The following is a 24,889-nucleotide window of genomic DNA, read 5'->3' as shown; positions in this document are numbered from 1 at the left end:
ATATTTTAAGAATAAGTTACTTAGACATCTCCGCGATTATGTTGAATCGAACTCGAATATTATTGTAAATGGCATTTTGCAAAATATTTACTTACATTATATTCGGTTGGTACTTTTTACATAACACAACAAAGTCCTCGAGACAATAATTACTTTTGTTTTTTTGTAGCTAAACAAGCAACAAAAGAGGAATTGCTATAACAAGCGGGTGAAATATTAAGCGGCTTAAATTATTAATAAGCGTCTTTTACATAGATATACTCCTAAAACTAATTTTTTTAACTATTATATGGCCATATTTCACTGTTTACAGGTCATAATTTTCTTCTCTCGCCATAACTTGGATATCTTTCTGTGTCATTGTCTTTTTCTCATTAAGATCTTCTTACTAAAAACTTTTTAAGCAATGTGGCGACGTATGGGACGAACAATTGCACAGAATGACCTAATTCTTGCTTCTGAAAACGATTTAGGTGACGGTGAAGAAAATTCTAGGAACGCAACTATCCAGAAGGGCCAAACTGATTCACGACACCAGCCATTAAAACTGCCTTGACGACAATGGGATAAGATTTTCAAATTTTGATTCAGTTTTATTTAAAATAGTTTAAAAAACCAGTTTCATCAAAAATATAAAATATTAGAACAAAATCTAAGCTAAAATAAAAAAGTCAATATCAAACATTTTCATAAATTTGAATCAAATATTCAAATAAAAACCTATTTCTTTATAAAAGTCTGTATGCTGCCAAAAAAAGTTTATAGAAAAAAACAAAAAAAGAACATTTGCTTCCTCAATTTCTCTTCATGTACTTAATTGTCTCTATTTATCGGGCTTATATTTCCATTTGCTCAAGTTCAATGTCCCACATCCCCCTTCTGATGGCATTGTTTCCTGTTTGATAACTTTAAACTTAACTTTTAAATTATAGCGTTTTATTTTTCAAATTATATATGATCTTTATAGTTCTATCATTATATTTCTTATTCCTACTAAAGTATCTAGTAGTTTTAAGTGCTATATTGATTCCAGGAAAAAAAATTAAATAAACAAATATTTGAAGACTGATTTTAAAGTAAAAACAAATTTCAATTTCAGAGTAATAGAAATGAATTGTAAATTAATATGACAAATATTAGCTTTTATGGTGTATTCTTACCCAATGAAATTCATATTATTTTTAACGACATCAAGGCCATTCCAAAAATACGCCCCCAAAACCACAGATCGATTTCCAACCAGCCGCGGTCTCGGTCTCGTGCATTCTATACTAACCTCAAAACTTCGTTATCTTAATGAATATTTAATATCTATACTTAAACTTTCGTCCTCGAACCAAAGATAATCTGAAAACCTTAAACAGTGATAATATTTCTACGGCCGTATTGGACGCAAGTGAACAAAGAGCCGCGTCTCCAAAGGGCAACTGTGATGAGCAGTAAAATGCTCCAGTTACAGAGCAGCCCTCGGAAATGCAAGAGGGCGAAAATAGAAATGAAAAACTGGAAAAACGAGAGAATGAGGGAAATGTTTGAGTCAATTGTAAGAAAACTCAGACGCGGGCCGAAGTGTATTTTTATTATTCATAAAGTTCGTCTCGCCAGGAAAGCATTATGCGCGTGTTGCGCGAGATGCGGGGCCTCTTTTATGTAATGCTAACTGTTATTTCAAGAGAAAGAATTGTAAAATATACAGGTTTCCGGAATTATTGGTGTATCAGCTATAAATGCAAGATAATAAATTTAAAAATAACAAAATATATGGTGAAATATAGCGAACTGGACAGGTAAGTGATGGTCGATTCGTGTAAGAATTGAAATTATTAACTGTTCTCTGCACTAGGCTTACTGCTTAACATGATTGATAATACAAAAGTAGTAATTATATATAGTAAATTTGTATATGTAAAATAAAATTGATTATTCAATATTAAATTACAAATAGAAAGTAGAAAATTAACAAGAGTGCTATAATCATAACCTATCGATGAATTCTGGTCAGGCCATAATAAAATTTGATAAGGTTTAGATAAATTTGAATTTTGACCTAAAAGTTTCTCGAGCCTATAGAGCAGTGGTCGCGATCCCATGGAGATATGGGGTACTAATGCAATTTTTGGGGGTAAAAAGTATATATTTTTAATTGATTTTTCTAGTATTTGCTACCTAGTTGGTTGTATAGAGGTAATCTTTCTTCGCCATGGGGGTAAAATCAATTTAGACAAATTTATTTTGGGGTAATAATTAAAACTTATATTTCCCGAACGCTGCCAAAGACGGTTAAAATAAATATTATATGCTTTATAACTTGGGACAATCAAATTTGAACGAGTTTTATTATTCTAATTTATAAGCTCAAAACAAGCATTTTGCTTAAAATGATTCTTCATTTTTTCACTCAAATCAAAATAATCAAAATTTTCAATCAAATTAAATTATTTGAAAAAGTAGTTCAAATTATTGCTTTAATTATGGATTATATATAAATTTAAAAAAAAATGTAAACTAAAAGCAATGTGTATGTGTATGCTAACAATGTAATTTTTTAATTGATCTTATTATTCATTAAATTTATTGAATATCTGATTGGAAATTGTTAAAATACGATTAGAGCGGAATGTTTAATTTTAACTAAATCTAAATTGCATCTAAATGTTATTAAAATAAACTAAATGTTATTTAAATAAATAGTTGTAATTTTTGCTTATACCCATTTTGAGTTTTAAACCACCCTTAATTTATTTATCAATGAAATTTTTTAAATTTCTGGTGCAGTTTCCACGTAGAGTATTTTATCTTAATTTTAACTAGTGGGGTGGTTGGCATCGTGCCTTAAGGCAAATTGCTGGAACTTCTCGTACCGTAACGAAATGTTCGAGGAATATTAAATGTTTTCAAATAGATTATTATAAATATTGTAACATTTTCTAATATTTATAAGAATTATATAAACTGAATTGCAAAGTTGAAATTATTCATTTGAAGTATATAAGCTTTAAAACTTTAACCCGAATTAAAAAAAAATCAATTATTTTCGATATACAAAAAAAAAATTTTTTGAAAAAAAAAAGTTGAAACAAAAAATTTTTTTTCCAAGATCAATTATTTTGTTAAAACAAGCAGAAAGCTCTTTGAATCATTTAAATCGGACGCTTAGTTCTCTCAAAAACTGCCATTTTTTGCACTTTTAGCTCTGTATCTCCGAAACCCCGTCCATACAAATTGAATGTTTCAAAAACTCAATTTCTATTTCCTGCACTCTTTGCTCCATATCCCCGAAACGGCTGGACCTGCCTTTGCCTAATCATTAATCAGCACATCTCCCTATCAATAGGAATCGAATGTTTTTTGAACCATTCAAATCGGTTGATCCATGCGCCCGAAAACGTGGACGAAAAATTGTATGCATACATACATACACACACACACATCCATTTTTTCTGAGGTATGCCAAAATGTTCAGAAACCTTCAAAACCTCGAGAAATGTAAAAATTTTCAATTCCGATTTTCGGCCCATTACAATAACTTACCCTACGGGAAGTTAAAAAATATTGGAATTTTGGTGCTAAAGTGCAATCGTGATACTTATATGCATATCTAGAATTCCAGTCGATCGAGTTCCAACTTCAAAACGTTATTTGAATATCTAATCATAATTTTCCAGACCCTTTATTTTCCTGATATGGTCGCAAGTTTTTGCAGTACTAAGTACATATCTTAAAATTAATACAAAAAATATCAGAATTTATCAAGTAAATATTTAATCACCAATTGTGCAAAATTATGCGCCTACTAAAAGTAAATTAAATCCTTTATAATTGTGATATCAAAATCCTATATGCAATTGCTAAATCAAAATAACACATAAAATGCAGTGTACGATATTAAAGTGGACTTATATAAAATTCCACAATGAATATTTAGAACTTGTTTGTAAAATATTTGCTGTAAGCGAATCTGTTATCCGTGACATAGGACAAAGCAATGCATCATCCAGTGGGAACTTTTCATGCATAATGGTAATTCAAATAGTTTTGAATATAATATTAATATATGGTGCCAAAGCTCTTTTGTTTATTGTCTGTATCACATTCAATTCATGCGGGGGTTAATTTTCATATTATATGTGTTAATATATTCAAATTATGTAAATGCACGCGTTTAAATATAATTCATTTCGGTGATAAAAATGTTGTTGTTTTGTACGAAATTATTTTAAAGTGTTTTATTGTATGCTATGGGAAATTTGTTTTGTGTGCAGATGTATGCGACATATATCAAAATACGGATTCATAATAGAAGAGACAACAAAATTCATAATATTATCCTGTTTATTGAATGTAATTCACATACTGATGTAATTGATACTATAGGCAAATAAATCAAACAGAAGCACGTTACATTATTATTAACTATTTCTTTATCTGTATGAATAGCTATCAGAATTATAGAGCTTTTTAACTTAGTACTTTTAAGCAGAGAGCCCAATAGTTGTAGTCTCTATTTGGTGTAATTAACTCCTTTTTTAACTTCCCGTAGGGTAAGTTATAGTAATCGTCCAAAAATCGAAATCAAAAATTTTTACATTTCTCGACGTTTTGAAGGTTTCTGAACATTTTGGCATACTTCAGAAAAAATGGATGTGTGTGTGTGTGTGTGTGTGTGTTTTGTATGTCCGCGTTTTTTCGTCCACGTTTTCGGGCGCACGGATCAACCGATTTCAATGGTTTAAAAAACATTCGATTCCTATCGATAGGGAGATGTGCTGATTAGTTTTTGGCAATGGCAGGTTCAGCCGTTACGGAGATATGAAGCAAAGAGTGCAGAAAATAGAAAGCGAGTTTTTGAAAGAACGGATCAACCGATTTGAATGATTTAAAAAACATTCGATTCCTATTGATAGGGAGATGTGCTGATTAGTTTTTGGCAAAGGTAGGCCCAGCGGTTTCGGAGATACAGAGCGAAATGTTAAAAAAATGGCAGTTTTTGAGAGAACTAAGCGTCCGATTTAAATGATTCAAAGAACTTTTTGCTTGTTTCAACAAAATAATTGATTTTGGAAAAAAAAAATTTTGTTTCGAATTTTTTTTTCAAAAAAATTTTTTTGTAATTTTGGATTAAAAATTCAAAAAATCACCCAGGCTAAGCACAGTCTAAGACCCACTCTGGTACAAATGTTTACGCAAGTGCGTTTAGACTGTTTATGTACTAGAGCACTTTTCCAATTTTGTGAAAATCATTGAAAAATGTGAAAATGCCGCCAACCTAAGCACAGTATAAGTGAAAAAGTCGCACAGAATTATTTGCAAATGCGTTTAGACTGTGACTATGCGGGAGCACTTTTTCAATTTTGTGTAAATTTGGCAACTATTTTTTTTTTTTGAAATTTGATTCGAAATGAAATGACGATTGTTAATGTTCTGGAGATGATAAATTGATTCATTTATAATTAACTTTGCGTAGGGTAAGATATAGTAATCGCAAAAAAATCGAAAATGAAAATTTTTATATATCTTTACGTTTCAAAGGTTTCTGAATATGTTGGCATACCTTGGAGAAAATTGATGTATGTGTGTGTGTGCGTACAAGATGAACACTTATCAAATTTTCATGAAGATAGGACTAGCGGTTTCGGAGATCTAGTAAAAAAAACTAAAAAAAATACCATTTGGCGGTCAACAATAATCATTAGACATTAGACATATGCACATCAAATTATCAGATATTTTATAGAGATTTTAACAATAAGTATAAATTTTGTTTACATTCCTATAGGTTCCGTACCAATGTTTATCCGTTAGACGGCGACGCGGCGCTTACGCGCTTCGATATTTAGTCACTATGCATTTAAAGCAGTAGAATTGCTTTGAAAAAAAGTTCAAAATTTCCAAAATATTTAGAAATAAATTTTTCAACAAAAAGTCAGTTTTTGTCAAAAATTTATAGTTTCTCAAAAATCTATTTTTTCAGAGTAATTTTTTTTTCAAAAATGTTAATCTTATTAAAAAAAAATAATTTTTGGTACGGGAAGTTCCAGCAATTTGCCTTAAGGCACGATGCCATGCGCCCCACTAGTTATTTTCAGAATTTGTCCATTACTGACAACCTTTGAAATTGAAGGGAAATTGTCGTTTTCACTTAAATGCATGTTTCCAGCTATATTTTTTAATGAAAACCGATGTCACTTAAATGCTTGGCATATGATTTCCAAGATATGTACCAAAAATGGAACCCTTTCGTTGGAGGGCTAAAGCGTTAACACAAAGTCATGAAAAAGTCCAAAATTTTTAGTAATAAAAATCAAATAGTTTTTAATGTTGTGGAGATGCAACATAAAGTATAAAATACCTTCATCCTTTATTTTTTAAATTAGTGGTCACAGAGGCTAGAATGAGAGGTCCCGGATTCGATTCTACTTCGAGGAACTTGATGTCAAACAGTAGTGATATCGGTTTTCACAGTAAATATAAATAGCAATGTTTTCAGGTGAAAATAGCCCTCTGTCGGCATTGCTGCATTAATAAAATATTTATCTTATAAAAGAAATTGCAATAATAAAATTTATCGAACAGAGGTAAGACAACTGTTTGGGTTACCTATAAAATCTCATAAAACTCTAAAGTTTTGATTGCTGTTCAAAAAAATATTTTTTTTGTAATAAATAAAATAAACAAGAAAAAGTTTTTTGTAGCACAACGAGACCAATTTTTTATTTTATTTTATTTATTTTAAAATTGAGCAACATTTTCGAGTTAAAAATTTAAATAATGAATTGCCGAACAAAACATCAATAAATTTGTGCAACTAGTTCAGTATTGGTGAGCACATATTTATACTTGAGAAACAAGCTTAATGTGATATATATTTAGTATAAAAAGAAAATCTATTAACCTGGGTTACGACCTTCTGCTTTGCAATTATTTTTTTTTTTTTTTTTTTTTTTTTAACAGCGATCAAACTTATGAGTTCTATGAGCTGTTGTGATCAATTATTTTACAATAATTATAGATGGCAACCCAAACAGTTGTCCCATCTCTATGTGCTGAATTTTATTATTACAATTGTTGTAATAGTGATGACTTTTACTTCCAAGTGGTATGTTGCCACTACAGCTATGCCCACGAAAGGCCATTTTCACTTGAAATCATATTTGAAATCTATGATTTCAAGTGAAAATTTGGTATCAAGCTGCTTTGAAACCGAACCGACCGAGGTTGGATTCGAACCCGGGACTAGGATTTGCTAGCCCACGTTCTTACCACGGAACCACGGCCGGCCCTGCAATTAAATGATGAAAAAAGAGAGTATGCACTTTATCTTGGAAACTATACTAGTAAATGTGAGCAAAAATGGATTAAATATTTCTAAATTGTATATATTTTATGCATCTCAAAACCATGCTTTCGAATTAAGTACCCAAAGGCGTTGGAAAAAATAAGTTTGAGAAACTCTGCTCTAGACGAACTAATGTGATCAAGTAAATAGCAAGATATATACATGTTTACATCAATGTATAATCACAGAACAAATAACATATTTACCATAAAACCTATTTGACTGTAGGAACTTCTGCCTGTTCATTGTAATTTGCAAACAACTGAGCAAACAAAAGGGTAAATGCATAAAAAATCCCAAACAACTCTCCTAATTGCATGCGCGTCGGCAGCGTCGCGTCGCGTCGCCTTATTAACCGTCAACAGCGGCAAAGCGCTTGGAAGCTGTGAAATAAGAACCGCGAAAATTAAACAGCAAAGCCGGCCCTCTTAATGACTTCATCGCAAAGTCACTTTCCGAAATAATTATCTACGAAATAACAGACACATTGCATGAATGCTTTCGAGAAAATTCACTAAACTGCGCCATGTAATTTTAGTTTGCATCAGAACTTGTAATGAAGAGAGATAAGCGTTTGAAAATATGTTGGAAGTGGTTATGTCCATTGTGCTTAATTTTTGTCAATTTTTGGTACTTCTCATACCGCAATTAAACAGTCGGAGAATGAAATTGATCAATATCCCAAAAAAATTGATCAATAATTAATAACAATTATTTTAAATGTTTTCAAAGAGATTGTTACAAATATTGTAACTTTAATTATTTTTGTTCCATAAAAATTCAAATTAAATTAGAGGACAACGTTTGTATATGTTTACAAGGAAATCAAATAAAATCTAATCAAGCCGAGTTAGAATGAAGGATTCATATTTCATCATGAATTAAGAGCAGTGATCGGGGAACCGGGGTAAATTACCCCAAATGGGGTAAAAATGAAAATTCTGGAGTAAAAAGAATGGATTTTCAATTAATATTTATAGTATGTGCTAAGTAGTATAACGTAAAATCTCTCTTCGCCATGGGGGTAATTATCAATTTAGACAAACATATTTTTGAATAATGATTAAAAAAGTTTTGATACCGCTGCACTAAAAGATCTTATCTCATATTTTGAAGAAATAAATAAACTGAATTGCAAAGTTTCAATTATTTATTGTAAGTATGTACATAAATTACTTTTAGAATTATGAAATTTTTAATTTCGCATATTTTTAACTTCCCGTATGGTAAGTTATTGTAATGGGCCGAAAATCGAAATTGAAAATGTTTATTTATTTCTCGACGTATTGAAGGTTTCTGAACATTTTGGTATATCTCAGAAAAAATGGATGTGTGTGTGTATGTATGTATGTATGGATACAAATTTCCAGTCACGTTTTCGAGCGCACGGATCAACCGATTTGAATGATTTAAAAAACATTCGATTCCTATTGATAGGCAGATGAGCTGAAAATAGAAATCGAGTTTTTGCGAGAACGGAGCATCCGATCTAAAAAACATTCGATTAGTAATAATTAGGAGAAGTGTTTATTAGTTTTTGGCAAAGGCAGGCCCAGCCATTTCGAAGATATGGAGGTAAATGTGTAAAAAGTGGCAGTTTTTGAGAGAACTAAGCATTTAAATGATTCAAAGAACTTTCTGCTTATCTCAACAAAATAATTGATTTTGGAAAAAAAATTTTGTTTCAACCTTTTTTTTCCAGAAAAAAATTTTTGCATATCGAAAATAATTCAGATTTTATTTTTAATTCTGACTATAGTTCTAATATACTTTAAACAAATAATTTCAGCTTTAAACAAATAATTCAGTTTATCTAATTCTTATAAATATTAGACAATGTTACACTATTAATAATAATCTATTTGAAAACATTCAGTATTCCTCGAACATTTCGTTACGGTACGGAAAGTTCCAGCAATTTGCTTTAAGGCACGATGCCATACATTCACTAGTTGAATATTAAAATCATTTTCGATATATAAATTAAAATAATTTTAAAATTTAATCAAATACTAATTAGCATGTCTCGCTGTCAATTTAAATGTTTTTGAATCATTCAAATCGGCTGATTTGTGCTCTTAAAATCTTAGATGAAAAATTGTATTCTTACAAAAACACATACATACTACATACACATATACATTCATTTATTTTAAGGTACGCAAAATGTTCAGAAGGTCTTGAAACGTAAAGATATGCAAAAAATTTCATTTTCATTTTTTGTGATTACTCCCCTAGAGGGAGTTAATTTTTTTTTTAATTTATTTGTATATTATAATTTACTTGCTTAATGTATCTTAAAATTTGTAATTATGACTGTCATTTTTTGATATTTGAGTGATATTTACAAATAAACTATAAAAAGCTTGTAGGGTGTAATATAATTATTTTAAAATATTGTTACATGTGACCTAAATTTTAACCATACTTTTCGCTTACCACCAGCAAGTATAAAATTTATGACATCAAATTACAGTGTTCAAACATTTGCAAAAAATCATTTCAACTACTGTCCAATGTATCATTTCTGGCATACATATAGCGTCTCGTTCCTGTCCTCGTGTAATACAAATCCCATTTCTCTGAAAAGTTAAAACTTTAACTCGTTCTAGGTACGTTCCATTCGCACGATACAAACGTGCGACATAAAAGTATACGTTTTATGAGAAAATAAAATACACGGTATATCATGGCTCATAGCGACGGCGCTTTTTGACAGAGTCGGAATGAGTTACGGGCCCCTGTGAAAGATCTTGGAATGAGTTACGGCCCGTGGGCTAATAACATTTTTAATGTGCCCAATATTAATGGTCTCTTTGTGCGCGTACATGCATTTGCGGCAAAATTCTGGTCTGAGGTACATATGAAATCGTGCCGCCTGAATGAAATGAATATGTTATTACTTTTAATATTTAAGCGGGTGTCGCATAAATCCATACAGCATGCGGTACTAGAACCGCGCAAGAATTTATAGCTTAGTCGACATTGCTATTAAATAATTATTATCACATGCGAAACTCTACTTTGATGCATCATGAAATGTATTTAACATTCATTAGGGCAATTTTATGTAAAAATGGCAAATATTTTATATCGGTTTTAGGTGCGCTTTGGTCAGTAACTAATGAGATCATTCACAGGAACCTGGTAATCAAAACAGTGAAAAAAATATGCAGACCCAAAGTTGTTCTTAACATAATAAATCCGAAGAACATAATGCCAATCATTCACAAAATGAACCAAACAAGAACATTCTATAAAAAAATGATCTACTGACCTAAGTGTAAATTTTACACAGACTGCTGTATATTTATTTCTGTAGGTGATCTCCTCAATGAAGGGGACCACTAAACGCCAATTGTAACTTTTTCACATAGACTTATAGAATCTATGTGTTCTGATTGTCTATTTGTATTGAAAAAAATTGTTTAAATTTGTGGTATGGTTTTGTAAGAACAATAATGTGTAAACAACAAAAATAAAATAACTTTGAAACATAAATGGTAAAATTATTTTGCAGAAATTATTTGCAAAACGTTACAACGAATTCACAATGGTAAAAGTGAATATAGTGAAATTTTTATATACACATATGTATAAATACATAAAACGTGTACGAATGATTAAAATTCAGTTTAATTTTTATTTGAATGAACTACTTGTACTCGAATGAAAAATGGAAACAATTTGCACTATATTTTCTAGTAAAAACAATAGGCATCAATTCCTCTTTTTAATCACAACTATTGTTTTAAAAGATTTTGTGGTTACTTAATCTACTGTTTCTAGGATGTAGATGTAACCCATGGTGATGACCATTCTCTTCCTGATAATATTATATTAGATATATTTCCAATGGTAATGGATATGAGTATATATCGCAGCTATTTTTGCGCGATATATTTGAAATGTAAAATCTCAAATGCAAATTTGATATTACTATTTCTTGATATCAAGTTGGTCAAGATGAATATCGACATAAATTTAAGAAGAGTAATCTATTACACTATATGTACCTAATGGAATTATTCACTGCATGACGAGATTTTTTAACCAATTCTGATATATCATATTAAAGATCTATAATCTCAAGTGAAAATCTGATTCTACTTCAGCTTGATATCTGGTTAGCCAAGATGGATGTCGAATCCGAAACCAGTAGCTGCTAATCCACTTGGTATCACATTCTGATACAATCGAAAATTGGATTCAATAATGTGTTAATATTGAATATTTAGATTTATTTTGAAACAAATATTTAAAATCTCTCCACGTCCAGTATGTTTATAGGTGAAACTTTGGAAAATTATTTTAATTAGATTATTTCGTCCACAAATCGATGCAATATATAGACTTGACTTGATTTTGACCATAAATTGAGTTTCTGTAAGTTTGTGCTATTCAGAAATATTTTGCAGCAGTAATATTTATCTTCTATCCGAAAAAATAGAAATAGAAATCAGAACTAGTTTCACAAATATTGGTTGAAATAATTTTACCACATATTAAATCATCAAACCAATTATATCTACGTCCAGTATTTTCCTTCCTCCAAATAAATATTTCATTTAACGAATCTCATATCACATCTAGAACAATATTTTCCTAGCCTATATCCATAACCAAAACTAACACCCGGCAAGTAATAAGTCAATCAGTTCTGACAGTAATTAATGTTATCCCTGGACTAGATGCAATCCAAACAGAGCTTAACTTTGCGCTCAGAACATGATCGTGTCGGATTCGACAGTATCGAAATTTCTTCGGAGAAAATGGGATATTTTCACAGTCTGCGTACTTGAGAAATTCGAGGGATGTGTGGCATAGAGAGGGCATCATCCATCAGCTTTATTCGAGATAATCCGAATCGCGTTAAGATGCTCTTGTGATAAGGCATTTATATACCAACAACTCCACTTGCTTTGTCCGAATTGTGGAAAATAATACGAAGATAACGAGATATAAAGTACTAAAAATATTCCGAAATAAATTATTTAAATAATAATAAAATATTATTAATTGGTTTTTTAACATTTCATAATATTGTGCAATAAATAATAATTTATTTAAAAAAAATGATAAGAATAATAATGAATGGTACTGCCCTAGGGCTGTAAGATTAGTTAAACTCCAACTCCATTTAGGGAAGAATAGAGATTTTTCATTGCCACTTTACATCGCAGTGCCCGAAATGAGCTTATTTTTAATTGAAAACTTTTGATTTATATTTGGAACTGAACATGCACATCATTGTTGCACGATGTCAGGTTGTCCATAGCTGTGGTGAAAGAGGCACCTAACACATATTACATGGATGCTTAATTTACCCACTGCAAAGTATTCCACATATAAATGTTACTGAAGCATATTATTAGTCATTTCAAGAGCCAGACTAATATGAAACTGATATCATTTAAATTGAATTGGCACATTTCAAGTTTGATTGATCAGCTTTCGAATTACATAAAAAATGATTGGAATGCTAAATTCTCTACTGTAAAATAGGAATTTGTGCTAGAAGAAAATTTAGACTTACGAGATCTAAAAAAAAGAATAAACTAAATTGTTTATATAAAATTACTGTCCAATATGTTCAACTCGCTTCGATTAATAATAATTGTCATTTCTAATAATGCATTTAATATCTTAATAGCCGTATTTGTAATGATGTTCAAGGACCAATAAATTATTTTTTCTTCAGATCGAACTTAAAAAATGTTTATAGATTTCTCATATATTATATAAAATTTAATTATTATCCAAAATATCAAACGACTTTGAAAAATAAACATCTAATTCCCTTATATAAAACATCATGTTTTTCATCCCCTTATACAATTTATCAAGAAAACGTGCCGACTTCTCCATTCTTTCAAGACATATTCTAAATGGTCTTTCACAAAAAGTTTGATAGAACATTATCTGAAAAACCCTTTTGCTCGTGCAACCAAATACAAACAATCAAATGAGCGATAAGAAAAATAATTTCTTTTCAAAAAAAGGCTTGAGTACACATTGAGACAGTATTATCTCTAAATCTTTGAATTATGACTGAAAAAGAGCGAGGACGAAATAAAGAACGGTTTTGAGAAAACGTTAATTTTGTAGAGGTCTATTTTTTTAATCTGATATTTTATTATCAAAAGAAATTCTTACTTAAATAATTATATTAACATGTATCGTATTATCAAGTTATTGCTGTTATTGTATCTTCTCTAACTAGATATAACAAGAAGTAATCAGCGATGAAGCAAAAACAAATATTTCTAAGTCCAGAACTCTTCAAACATTAGCAGTAAGTATGAAAATACGTACGAATATACTGTTTATGACTTATATCACAGTCGGAACATTATTCCTATGAACCGTAAAGGCTAAAGAGGTTAAGCAAACAGAGTTTCATCTTCCGCGTCAAGACACCAGTATAGTGTATCATCTCTTAAACACACACACCGAATGGGCAACGAGCTGAGAAGAAAATGTTTTTGGAAACACATTTTAAAAATAATATAAAAACCTATCCTTAAAATGTTTTGAAAATGATTTTAAATATAACAAAGTTAAAAGTCAATAATTAATTAATTTGGTTATTTTTATTATACGTTTTCTTGCTTATTAAGCTTTTCAATCTTAAGGGGCACAAACTAGTGTAAACGCCTTAAAAATGTGATTTTTGCGAATTTATATTAAAAAAAATACTTTATCAATCATTTCAAAATTTTAAAAATATATTTACTCATGTTTTAAGAATACATAGTAAAATGTTTGAAGAAAAAATTTAAATGTTTTTTTAAGTTATCGTCGATCTCCAACGGTGCGAAAAAAAGGCCTTTCACTGCTGCAGTGATTCTGGCCTTCTACGCGGATAAAATTTAAAAATCTCATTAAACTAGATAATATTGTCTGTAAAATGACCTACGATAAAAGAAAAAAATCAAAAATTGACATGTTTTTTTAAGTTATCGTCGATCTCCAACGGTGCGAAAAAAAGGCCTTTCACTGCTGCAGTGATTCTGGCCTTCTACGCGGATAAAATTTAAAAATCTCATTAAACTAGATAATATTGTCTGTAAAATGACCTACGATAAAAGAAAAAAATCAAAAATTGACAAAATGGCGGCGTTTAAAAAAAAAGTCGAATTTTACCCACAATTTTGGTAGTTTTTGGACTGCCAAAATTCGATTTTTGATACGATCGTTTATTTCACGGAGAACTATATATAGAACATGTAAAAAAATGATAGTGATCGGATCATTTGTTTTTGAGTAATTGTTGCAGCAAATTCGGAAAATGCTGTTTCGAGAAAAGCGCGTTTAAAGATAAAATGATCGTTATACTATATACCCGACTGGAAATTGAAGTATGGCGCGGATCAGGGCTGCCCTAAATTAAGTAGGGTCCCAGTGCGGCAACCGTACTTGGCCCCTATGCGATATGTAACGCCTTGCCGGATAAGGTCTGTGTTGGGCAAACTGTTCCGGGCCCTAATCGAAAATATGAAATGGCCCCTATAAAAATATCGAACTTGGCCCTTAACTTAAAATAAGCATATGGCCCTGAAAATAATATGTGATATGGCCCTGAAAAATATATTTGATATGGCCCTGAAAAATATATTTGATGCGGCCCTGAAAATAATATGTGATATGGTCCTGAAAAATATATTTGATATGGCCCTGAAAAATATATTTGACGTGGCCCTGAAAATAATAATTGGCATGGCCCATAAAAAATGCATATGCTAAATTTTTTTATTAATTCTTTTGATAACAATATTTTAATATATAATAACAATAAATAACAAATGTTAATTAGGTTTTATTGGTCCGCCTATGATCTCTCCCATTCTCCCAATCACGGGAATAATTTATAACCTTCCCGAGGGCTTGGTTAAATGCTTGCTCTTTAATAGGGCTCAACTGCGGATTTTTAATTGATTCAGTTGTCATTATACCTGTAACAAAATGTATAGCCATAAATAATAAAATCATCTATGTGTACTGTGTGAATAATACCTACCATATAAACACTTCACAAGTTCACTGTCTTTAAGACATTAAACACTAAAAAAATAAAAACTAAAAAAAATTAAAATTATTCGATAATAATAAAAAGAAAAATACACGATAAATTGTTAACAAGAATACACTTACTTGAAGCATTGCGCGACTTATTGCCTAAATTTATGTTACATTCCGACAACTGCTGATCGACGTTATTCTGATTTACAAAACGCCCTTTATTCAAGCGGTATTGTTTTTTCAGAACATCTTGCCTTCTGTTTATGGTTTCTTCATTGTCCGTAGAAAACGCATATTCCTTTTGTTGCAATATTTTTAACTTTTCCAAGGCAATTTAATATGTATCTGAAATTACAACTCAAATCAAAGATATGTTTATATATATATATATATATATATATATATATGTGTGTGTGTGTGTGTGTGTGTTTGTGTGTATATAACAAAATACACAATACGTAGTTGATCAATAATACTTACTCGCGTAATCTCGTACATCCACCTCATGAAGACTCCAATTATCCGATGCTGGTGCCGCCCGACGCTTCACCAAATCTTGAAGAAGTAAATTTTCTCCCGATAGCTCATAATTATTTAAAAATGGGCATTCGAATTTATCTTATCCTTCATTATATATCAACCAATCCACCGGCACTACATCGATACTCTATTTTCACTTGTATCATTGAGAAATAAAACAACACAATGCACTACTTTTCCACTGATTATTAAACGATAATTACACGACGTTCTTTTAAAACAAATAAAAATATATCGTAATAATATTTCGTAATTTTCGCACTTCCTATTAAACACATAACGACCGCTTAGCTTGGCATTCAGTAATGAACTAAAAAACTAACAATGGTCCTCTTTGATAGAAGATGAAGTTCTTACATACATGTATTGGTGCCTCGATCGTATTCCATATTATCAATCAATGGTTTATATAATATCATATGCAACGGCGCGATGATGATCTCTTTCTCTGCATTCAATATATACTTATATATATATATATATAAATTTTTATGGGTCGTCGAATAAAAAAATTAATGTACTATTAATTTTTTTACGTAGAACTTCAATATTAGATCTATTTGAACTAATATCAGTATTTCTGTCCACATAAAAAAATTGTTCGAAATAATATTTGACAAAATGTTTGTTGCCTATTCGTATTATATGAGCAACCATAAATGTATATTGTTCACAATCTGCTGTACGCCGGCATCTATAAAGTTAACGTGTGACATAGCGCCGATCTTTCTTACTCTTGCCCACTCTATTTCATTCGATGTTAATGTTTAGCAGTATTTAGAATATGTTAAAATGAAATGTAAAACTTTTGATATTTATTATTGAAGTAAAATTATGTAAATTTATTTCAGTTTTTCTACTTGTCCTATGTCAAGGTCCTATGCTTTAGATAGACCAAGTACGCATAAGGAAAAGGTCATCGATCCTGTTTCTGATTGTTACACTTTCGATACTCGATATGAGTTAATATTCATGTATAGTCTAGACTCTAAAATTAATAAATACGATATATGTGTGCTGGACGAATTTTCTAAGAAGGTCCTATATCTTATGCAAACAGTTCACGTACGCAGAATTGATCTTATTATTTCTACTTATTACATTCGATATGATTATTATATATATATATATATATATATATATATATATATATATATATATATGTATATATAATTTCAGTGAGGAAACTACTATTATTATTAATAAATTGATCATAACTTATAGTACATTAATTTTTTTATTCGACGACCCATAAAAATTTATATATATATATTTATATATTATATGTCTCACATGACAAAATCGAAAAATAGTAATATACCCAATAACTTCTAATCACAAAAAGTATTATTTTTATTAAAAAATTATTTTATTGTATTCGCTATAATTTTAATATCTTGTTATATAATCGATTCAATAATTATTTTTATTGTTAATAAATTTTATGTAATTTCCTATCTTTCATGATTTTATTAATTTTATTAAAAAAAAAACACTTTTTGGTTTTGTATTACCATTGGATTTTTTGTTCAAAGTTGTATAAAGCTTTCGTAAATTCGTATATTATATTTATAATATATTGATAATAATGAATACCATGCAGATTATGGAAAGAACGAAAAAATATATTGTTACCGATTACATATTGTTATTATTTATTAATAGTTATTTTTTATAATTCATTTATTGTTTATTATTTATTATTTCTTTATTATTAATTATGTAATTTATTTCTATATTTATTTTAGACTATAACGACAATCATTGATCAATAATACACATTATAATCCTTTTTTTTTACAAAATATTAATAAATCAAACTATTTTGATTCTATTGATATTGAATCCTAGTAGGATTCAAATAAAGAATGCAGATAGGGCTTGTCTAAATAATCTGTGGGTAAGCCGTATTAGGGCTCTAGTAATGAATTTCCAATACGGACCGTATCATCATATCATGGGCAATACGTATTAGGGGTACAACAGGGCATCCGAATATGGCCCGTTTCAATTATTATAGGGCAATCCGTGTTAGGGCTGAATTCAGGCATGCCTTTTATGGACCCTATTCAAATTACCATATTAGGGCCGCCCATATATGGCCCCTATGAGGGCCATGCACTAAATTCCGTAATACGGACGCCGGAGTACAGCCCTATAGGGGCCTATAGGGGCCGGACCTGAGTTAGGGCTTGCCGTAACAAATTTCTACTCGGGTACTATATATATATATATATACTCTTTAAATGGCTGCAACTCAAAAACTATTTAAGATATCGATTTAAAATTTTGGTATGTTAAAGGTATAACCTATCGAAATATGGAAAAATTGAAAATTCGATTTTTTTTAAATTTCACACTAGTTGTGTCCCTTAATCTACCAGAAAGAGACCATGAGGAAAGCAATAGATTTCCCGCACACCTGGTCAACGTTGTTTAAAAATATTTTTAGAAAATTTTTAGTATAAAATCTAACTGATTGTAAAAATAGAAGTATGTGGTATGTGGTGAAAGGGGCACCTAACACAAATTACATGGATGCTTAGTTTATCCTCTGCAAAAGATGCCACATATCAATGTTGCTGGGACATACTATTAGTCATTGCAAGTGCCAGACTAATATGAAACTGTTATTTAAATAAATTGAAATGGCACATTTCAAGGTTCGAGGGTTTGATGTATTATTAATGAATTTCTGTTAAAAATGTCCATAAAAAGACAATTATTGATCAGTTCATGAGTTAGATAAAAAATGATTGGAATACTGAAGTCAAATAGAGATTTATGCTAGGAGAAAATTTAGACTTGTATGCATTTTTACACAGAAAATTGGTTCCAAAGTTTCAGAAAAAACTGATAGGGGCGCAAATCTCTTAATAAAGAGTAGGTTCTTGGATTTTCAAGAGTTTTAGAAAACTTTAATCGAAATTTAGTGAAGAATATGCATTCATCATATTTATATTCATATTTATATTTAAATTTATATTTATATTTAATAAATAAAATATTATTACGAAATAAGGGCTTATGGTAAAAAGGTGAAAATTTAGGATTGTTTATTTTTTAATATAAATTATAAAAAAATAATATGCTTTTTATATTTCAAATGTTATATGAATTTATTATTTTTTTTTTTTATCAGGAATTAATATTGGCGTAAAAACACATATGGTCTAATTATAATAAACAAATTATCATATATTAAAAATCTTTTTACCTCTGGGGTAACCAGAGGTCCTACTGTCACGTTTCGTATGCTAGCAAATTTGTCTTACGAAGAGCTTTATAATGTTCATGTTTATGGGTTATGGCTCCAAGACATTTCCGCATAAAAGGTACGACAAGCTCTAACGTTTACGACGGGTCTGTCCCGACAATTTTATAATTCTTTATTAAGGCGAGAGTATTCTTATGAAAACTAATTGAGAGGCAGCCGAGTTCGCTGCTCGCCATACGACTCCGCTGAACTAGTTACAGTTCACGTAATACCGAAGGAATAAACTGTACGCAAGTTTCAACTTGGGAGACTTAATTATGGTTATTTAAAATTACCGGAGAACAAGCTAATACTAGTTTGGTAAAGTAAACTTAAGTAAGATCAAATCTCAAACAAATTTCAGGAGTCTGTGCCATATTTTGAATATACAAGTTGAATATTCTTATACATATATGGATACGAGGCGAACGCCTAACATGCATTTATATTTATATTTTAGATGAAGTATGAGTTACCAACTGTGCTGAATTATGTTAACTAGTGAAGCATGGCATGGTGCCATAAGGCAATTTCCTGCAACTTTGCGTACCGTAATTTTAAATTTTGGAATGCATTATCTTTTAATTTAAAATTTTTTGAACATTTTGAAAAATTTCCAATTTAAACAAAAAGTTCATTTTTTAAAAAATGATATGTACGCGCATACACACTCAAACATTCATCCACAGTTTCTAAGGTTTGGTAAAATGCCAAAGCGTTCAGAGGGCCTTTTTTAACTTTGTTTTATTCAGCAATCAGAAATTCATAAGAATTCCTATAAGCTAAATTGACAATATTTGAGAGCGATATCTAAGAAGAACTCCAATGAAATCTTCTTAGTTTAACAATTAAAAAGATAATGATATATTGAAGCTAATCTAAGACTAAATCTAAAGGCCATGGACGTTTCAATCTTTTATCGCCAAATGGTTGGGTAATGTCGCCTATTGATGTGTGAATGTGATTCCAGTTTACGTTTGTATTTTTCCTTAAATTCTTTGAACGTTAATTGCACAGTTTTCATGTTGAGATCGCTGTGAATGATTTCATTTGTAACGTACCACGGGGAATTAAGTATTGTACGTAAAATTTTTTACTGAGTTCTCTGCATTATAGCTATATTTGATTCGTAAGCACATCCACAGAGCTCAATTCCGTAGGTCCAGATCGGTTTAATGATTGATTTATATAGCAGCAACTTATATTCAACAGAGAGCTTAGACTTTTTATGTAGTAGCCAATCAAATTCTTTTATTTTGATCATTATTTGCTGCTTTTTTGTTTTTATGTGGCTTTTCCAAGTAAGTCTGCTGTCTAAATGGAGACCAAGATATTTCACTATGTTCTGTTTCAGAATCTGGACGTTATTTAAATAAATTGGTGGACACAATTTTTGAATGCATTTATTTTTTTAATTTTAAATTTTTTGAAAATTTTGAAAAATTTTCAATTTAAACGAAAAGTTTCTTTTTAAAAAAATTATATGTACGCGCATACACACTCAAACATTCATCCACAGTTTCTAAGGTTTTATAAAATGCCAAAGCGTTCAGAAGGCCTTGAAGCGTAAAGATAAGCAAGAGCTTTCATTTTCAATTTCGTTCATTTTCAAAAGTTTTTGCGATTACTATAATTTACCAAGTTAAAATGAAATAAGTATCAATGTACATCAAATATGAATATTTATGTGAAACATTTGTGCAATAGCTTATAAGAATGTAATTGTAAAATTCAAGTAGATCTATATAATATTTAGTTTATAGTACTTTAAAATAATACTATAAGCAAATATAAATTTCTGCATTTAAATTCTATTTCCATTTTATATCAATGATCGTTTTGTTCCATTCATTAAAACACAGAACACAAAGTCATAGTTTGTCTCCCGGAATTCATCAATATAATTGAGTCATAAAATTCAAAAAAGCAACCATACGCTTTGCGTTGAATGCAAAAACATGCGGATAAAACCGTAAAAATAATCCGTTTAATGTATAGCGGTGGCTGTGGTATTAGTACCTACACTATTTTTTATATAATGGCAATGAATCGCGTCCAGCCATTGACGCTTCCGTTGTACATGTGTAGGCCGGCTGTTGATATAGAGCGATGGCTTTGTAATAAAACATTTTATCCCGTCTATAGTTACATAATCGCATAACAAAGCAGGATCGTGTAGCAATGCAGCGTCGAGTATTCGTTCCAGTTTGCGTGCTATTACGTCGCGTAGTCGCCGGCCAGAATACACCAAACATCGCGCACGTAGCCGGACGAGTTGCGCTACAAATAAAAAGCCCCGGGTCTAATCCTCTACGGATTTGCTACGTCCGTCTCGGGCGCCCGCAGTGGCGAGGGAAACGCCGAACAAGCTTTCGGGAACAGCGCCGTCTCACTATATACAGAAATCTGATCTTGTATTAAATAAGATAATTGTTATGTTTGAATTAACTTGAAACTTCTTTGGTTTTTACTGGATTTGTAAAATAAAATATTGGAATTTATACTAGATTCGAGGAAATATTTGTTTACTTGATAAATTTACAAAGAACTTTGTTAAGTTACCAGTTAAATTATTTTAACAATTCACTCAATGCATCACTGATAGAATCCACAATACCATGGCTTATTACAAATTGCTGTAGCACAAACTTCCCGTACTCTCTCATTTTAATTTTTTGAGCATTTTAATTGTTTACAAAGCGATCACATTGCGTAGCTGCTTAAAAGACAATATGTAAACAAAATTTATACTCATTATTAGAATCTCTGAAATATCTAATAATTTAATGTGTCTAACATGTCTAATGATCTGCATTGATTTTATAGGTTCTCCGAAACCGCGGGACATTCCTCAAAGAAAATTCAACAAATTTTTATACCGTCAGCGCAAATTTACACAAAACTTTGTTATCAGTGACAATAATTTAACAATTCACTTAATTATGATATTTCCATATAAAATAATCCACAATATTCTATAATAAAAAATATATGTGAAAAATAATAACTATCATAAAGTTGAGCTTTAAACACATCTAACTTTCCAAAATTGAAGTATATTAATATATTAGGATTTTCGAAAAAGTAATGTGTTAGATTTTCAGCTCTTGTGTACAAAAGCAAATGAAACTAGTGGAGCGCATGGCATCGTGCCTTAAGGCAAATTGCTGGAACTTCCCGTATCAAAAATTATTATTTTTTAAAAAACGAATTACATTTTTTGAAAAAAAATTACTTTTGAAAAAAATAGATTTTTGAGAAACTGTAAATTGAACAAAAAATTACTTTTTAAAAAAAATTTTTTTTTTAAAACTGTTCTGTATTTTGATATACTTTGGAAGATCTGAACTTTTTTTCAAAGCAATCGTACTGCTTTAACTGCATAGAGACAAAATATAAAGCTTTGAAAATTTGATCAATTCTTCATCTTGTCAAAACAAGCAAAATGTTTTTTGAATTATTAAAATCGGACGCTCCGTTCTCTTAAAAACTGAGTTACCGTTTTCGGCACTTTTTGCCCTGTATTAATACAAATCGAATGTTATTTGAATTATTCAAATCGGTTGATCCGTGTTCCCGAAATCGTCTAAGAAAATTTGTATCCGAACATACACACATACACGCACACACACATACATCCATTTTTCCTAAGGTATGCCAAAATGTTCAGAAGGTTTTGAAACGTAAAGATATATAAAAATTTACATTTTCGATTTTTTGCGATTACTATAACTTGCTCTACGGAAAGTTAATGATTAAGATTGATAAAATTTTATTATGATTATGAGAATGATACTGACTTACTTTGTTAAATAAAATATTCATTGCCTAAAAAGTTTTGAAGAGTGTTCATATTATTAATAGAAATTAGAAAAAAGTGTGAAATATGGCAATTCAGTTTTTGTGGAGTCCGATTTGAATGATTCAAAAAATTTCACTTGTGTTAACCGTATGAAAATTTGGCTAAACTTTTTGGAAGGCGGGCCTGGCGGTTTTGGAGATCGAATAAAAATCGTTAAAAAAAAGTTCAATTTGACTGAAAAATGGCCATAGGTCATATGAACATCACATTTTTAGGTTTTTTATAGAGATTTTGTTAATAAGTACAAATTTTGTTTGCATTTTTTATGAGATCCGTATCAAAATATATAATGTTTAGCCGTTATTCTACAACACGGCGCTTACGCGCTTTGATTTTCGTGTCTAGAACAGCAGAGAAGCTTTGGAAATGCCTTGAAAACTAATCAAAGTTTTCTGTATTCAAAAAAATGCAAAAATGTTTAAAAAAATCAAAAATTTAAAAAAAATCTCAGAAGATATAGACTTTTTTCGAACATTTAAAAAAAATCAAGCTTTTAAATTTGAATTACGAAAAGTTCCAGCAATTTGCCTTAAGACATGATGCCATATGCAACACTAGTTATTTTTTAAAATCCACATCAAACGTTATTTCTGCCCCACAATGCCGAACACGGCTTATTGCTGTCATAGAAGGATGCACGAAAGGAAAATTCAAAGATTTCGCGGGAACTGCGTCATATGGCCGGACACGTTACATTCGCCGTTTCGATAGTTGATCGCATCAATACTTTGTACGTATATGTCCCTATTTGTGAGAATCAAACTGTGAGAAAGGGAAAATTAAAATGGATTGCAGTATATTAATACTTTTAGCATCATGTAGTTGAAATTTTACAACTTAGAATATTTAACCCTTTCGCTACGGACGTCGTCTCTGGGCAACATCCACATGTTGTGTTTGCATTTACTTCAAGATTTATCACTATGGAATAAACTATTGAGTAGGGAATGCAATACCGATGGAAAATTTCAATACCGGTATTTCGGTAATTTTTCATTTTAAAACCGGAATACCGGTATTTTTATTATCTTACACAAACGTAAACAAAATTGAAAGTTACTGGTACAAATATAAAAAAATGTATATACAACCACAACTATATTCAACTAAACAATAAAAACAATAAAATAAAACAATAAGTTTATTTTTTAACTAATAATTTAACAAAATTATATCCAATTTATTTAATTCATTATCATTATTGAGTATATTGAGCACTTTTCGCCAAAAACAAACTATGAGTAAGAAAGACCAAAACTCATAAAAGATCATATTACATTATTATAATAAACTGTATTGTCTGTGTCCGATGTGTTAAATTAGCATAATCCCCAATATTTAAAAAAAATAATTTTCTTACACTAATTTAAGATCGGATACTTTCTCGAGATAAATAATAGTTACTATAATTGTTGAATATTATTATTCAAAACAATGTGATGGTTCTATGAAATATTCAAATTTCGAAACGTTTTCGAAAATAATATTTTATAATTGTAATAAGAAGCAAAAATATTTAGTAAATATCATAATTATTATGTATAAAGTAAGAAAAAAATAAATATTACGCAGGGGTAATGTGTATGATATAAAATACTTTAGCGCAAATGTCACTTAAACAACTGTTACATTTTTACATAAGATGAAACAAACATATCATTATCTATCAGTTCAATTCTATTTATTGTAAACATGATATGAAGCCCTTAGTAAAGCAATAAATATTCAGTTGTAATATTTGACATCTGTTTATCCTATAGAATCACTTGAAGATATAGCTGTTTATGCAATTATGGATTTAAAAATACATTTGTTCCGAGAAATTTAAACTTTAGTGTATTTTATATCAAATAGCGCTTATGTAAAAATATCG

At 30.1% G+C, this 24,889-nt stretch overlaps 1 protein-coding gene and 1 long non-coding RNA gene across 2 annotated transcripts in view; both read right to left on the bottom strand.

The window, feature by feature from the left end:
• Nucleotides 1-24,889, bottom strand: part of LOC113366899 (heterogeneous nuclear ribonucleoprotein C-like) — a 390,018-nt gene that overhangs the window by 245,922 nt on the left and 119,207 nt on the right. The gene's annotated exons all lie outside the window — the stretch shown is intronic.
• Nucleotides 15,162-15,921, bottom strand: LOC113366367. The gene is made up of 4 exons (XR_003366274.1): nt 15,839-15,921; nt 15,491-15,703; nt 15,357-15,400; nt 15,162-15,291 (listed from the first exon to the last, which is right to left on the bottom strand). It is a non-coding gene; the product is annotated as an uncharacterized LOC113366367 (long non-coding RNA).

The sequence above is a fragment of the Ctenocephalides felis genome, unplaced genomic scaffold (assembly GCF_003426905.1).
Source record: "Ctenocephalides felis isolate EL2017-DRISC unplaced genomic scaffold, ASM342690v1 CF-g0.4_SCAFFOLD_01170, whole genome shotgun sequence".
Lineage (NCBI taxonomy): Eukaryota > Metazoa > Arthropoda > Insecta > Siphonaptera > Pulicidae > Ctenocephalides > Ctenocephalides felis.
Note: the sequence above shows the minus strand (reverse complement) of the source record. Positions and strands in the feature narration are given on the sequence as shown.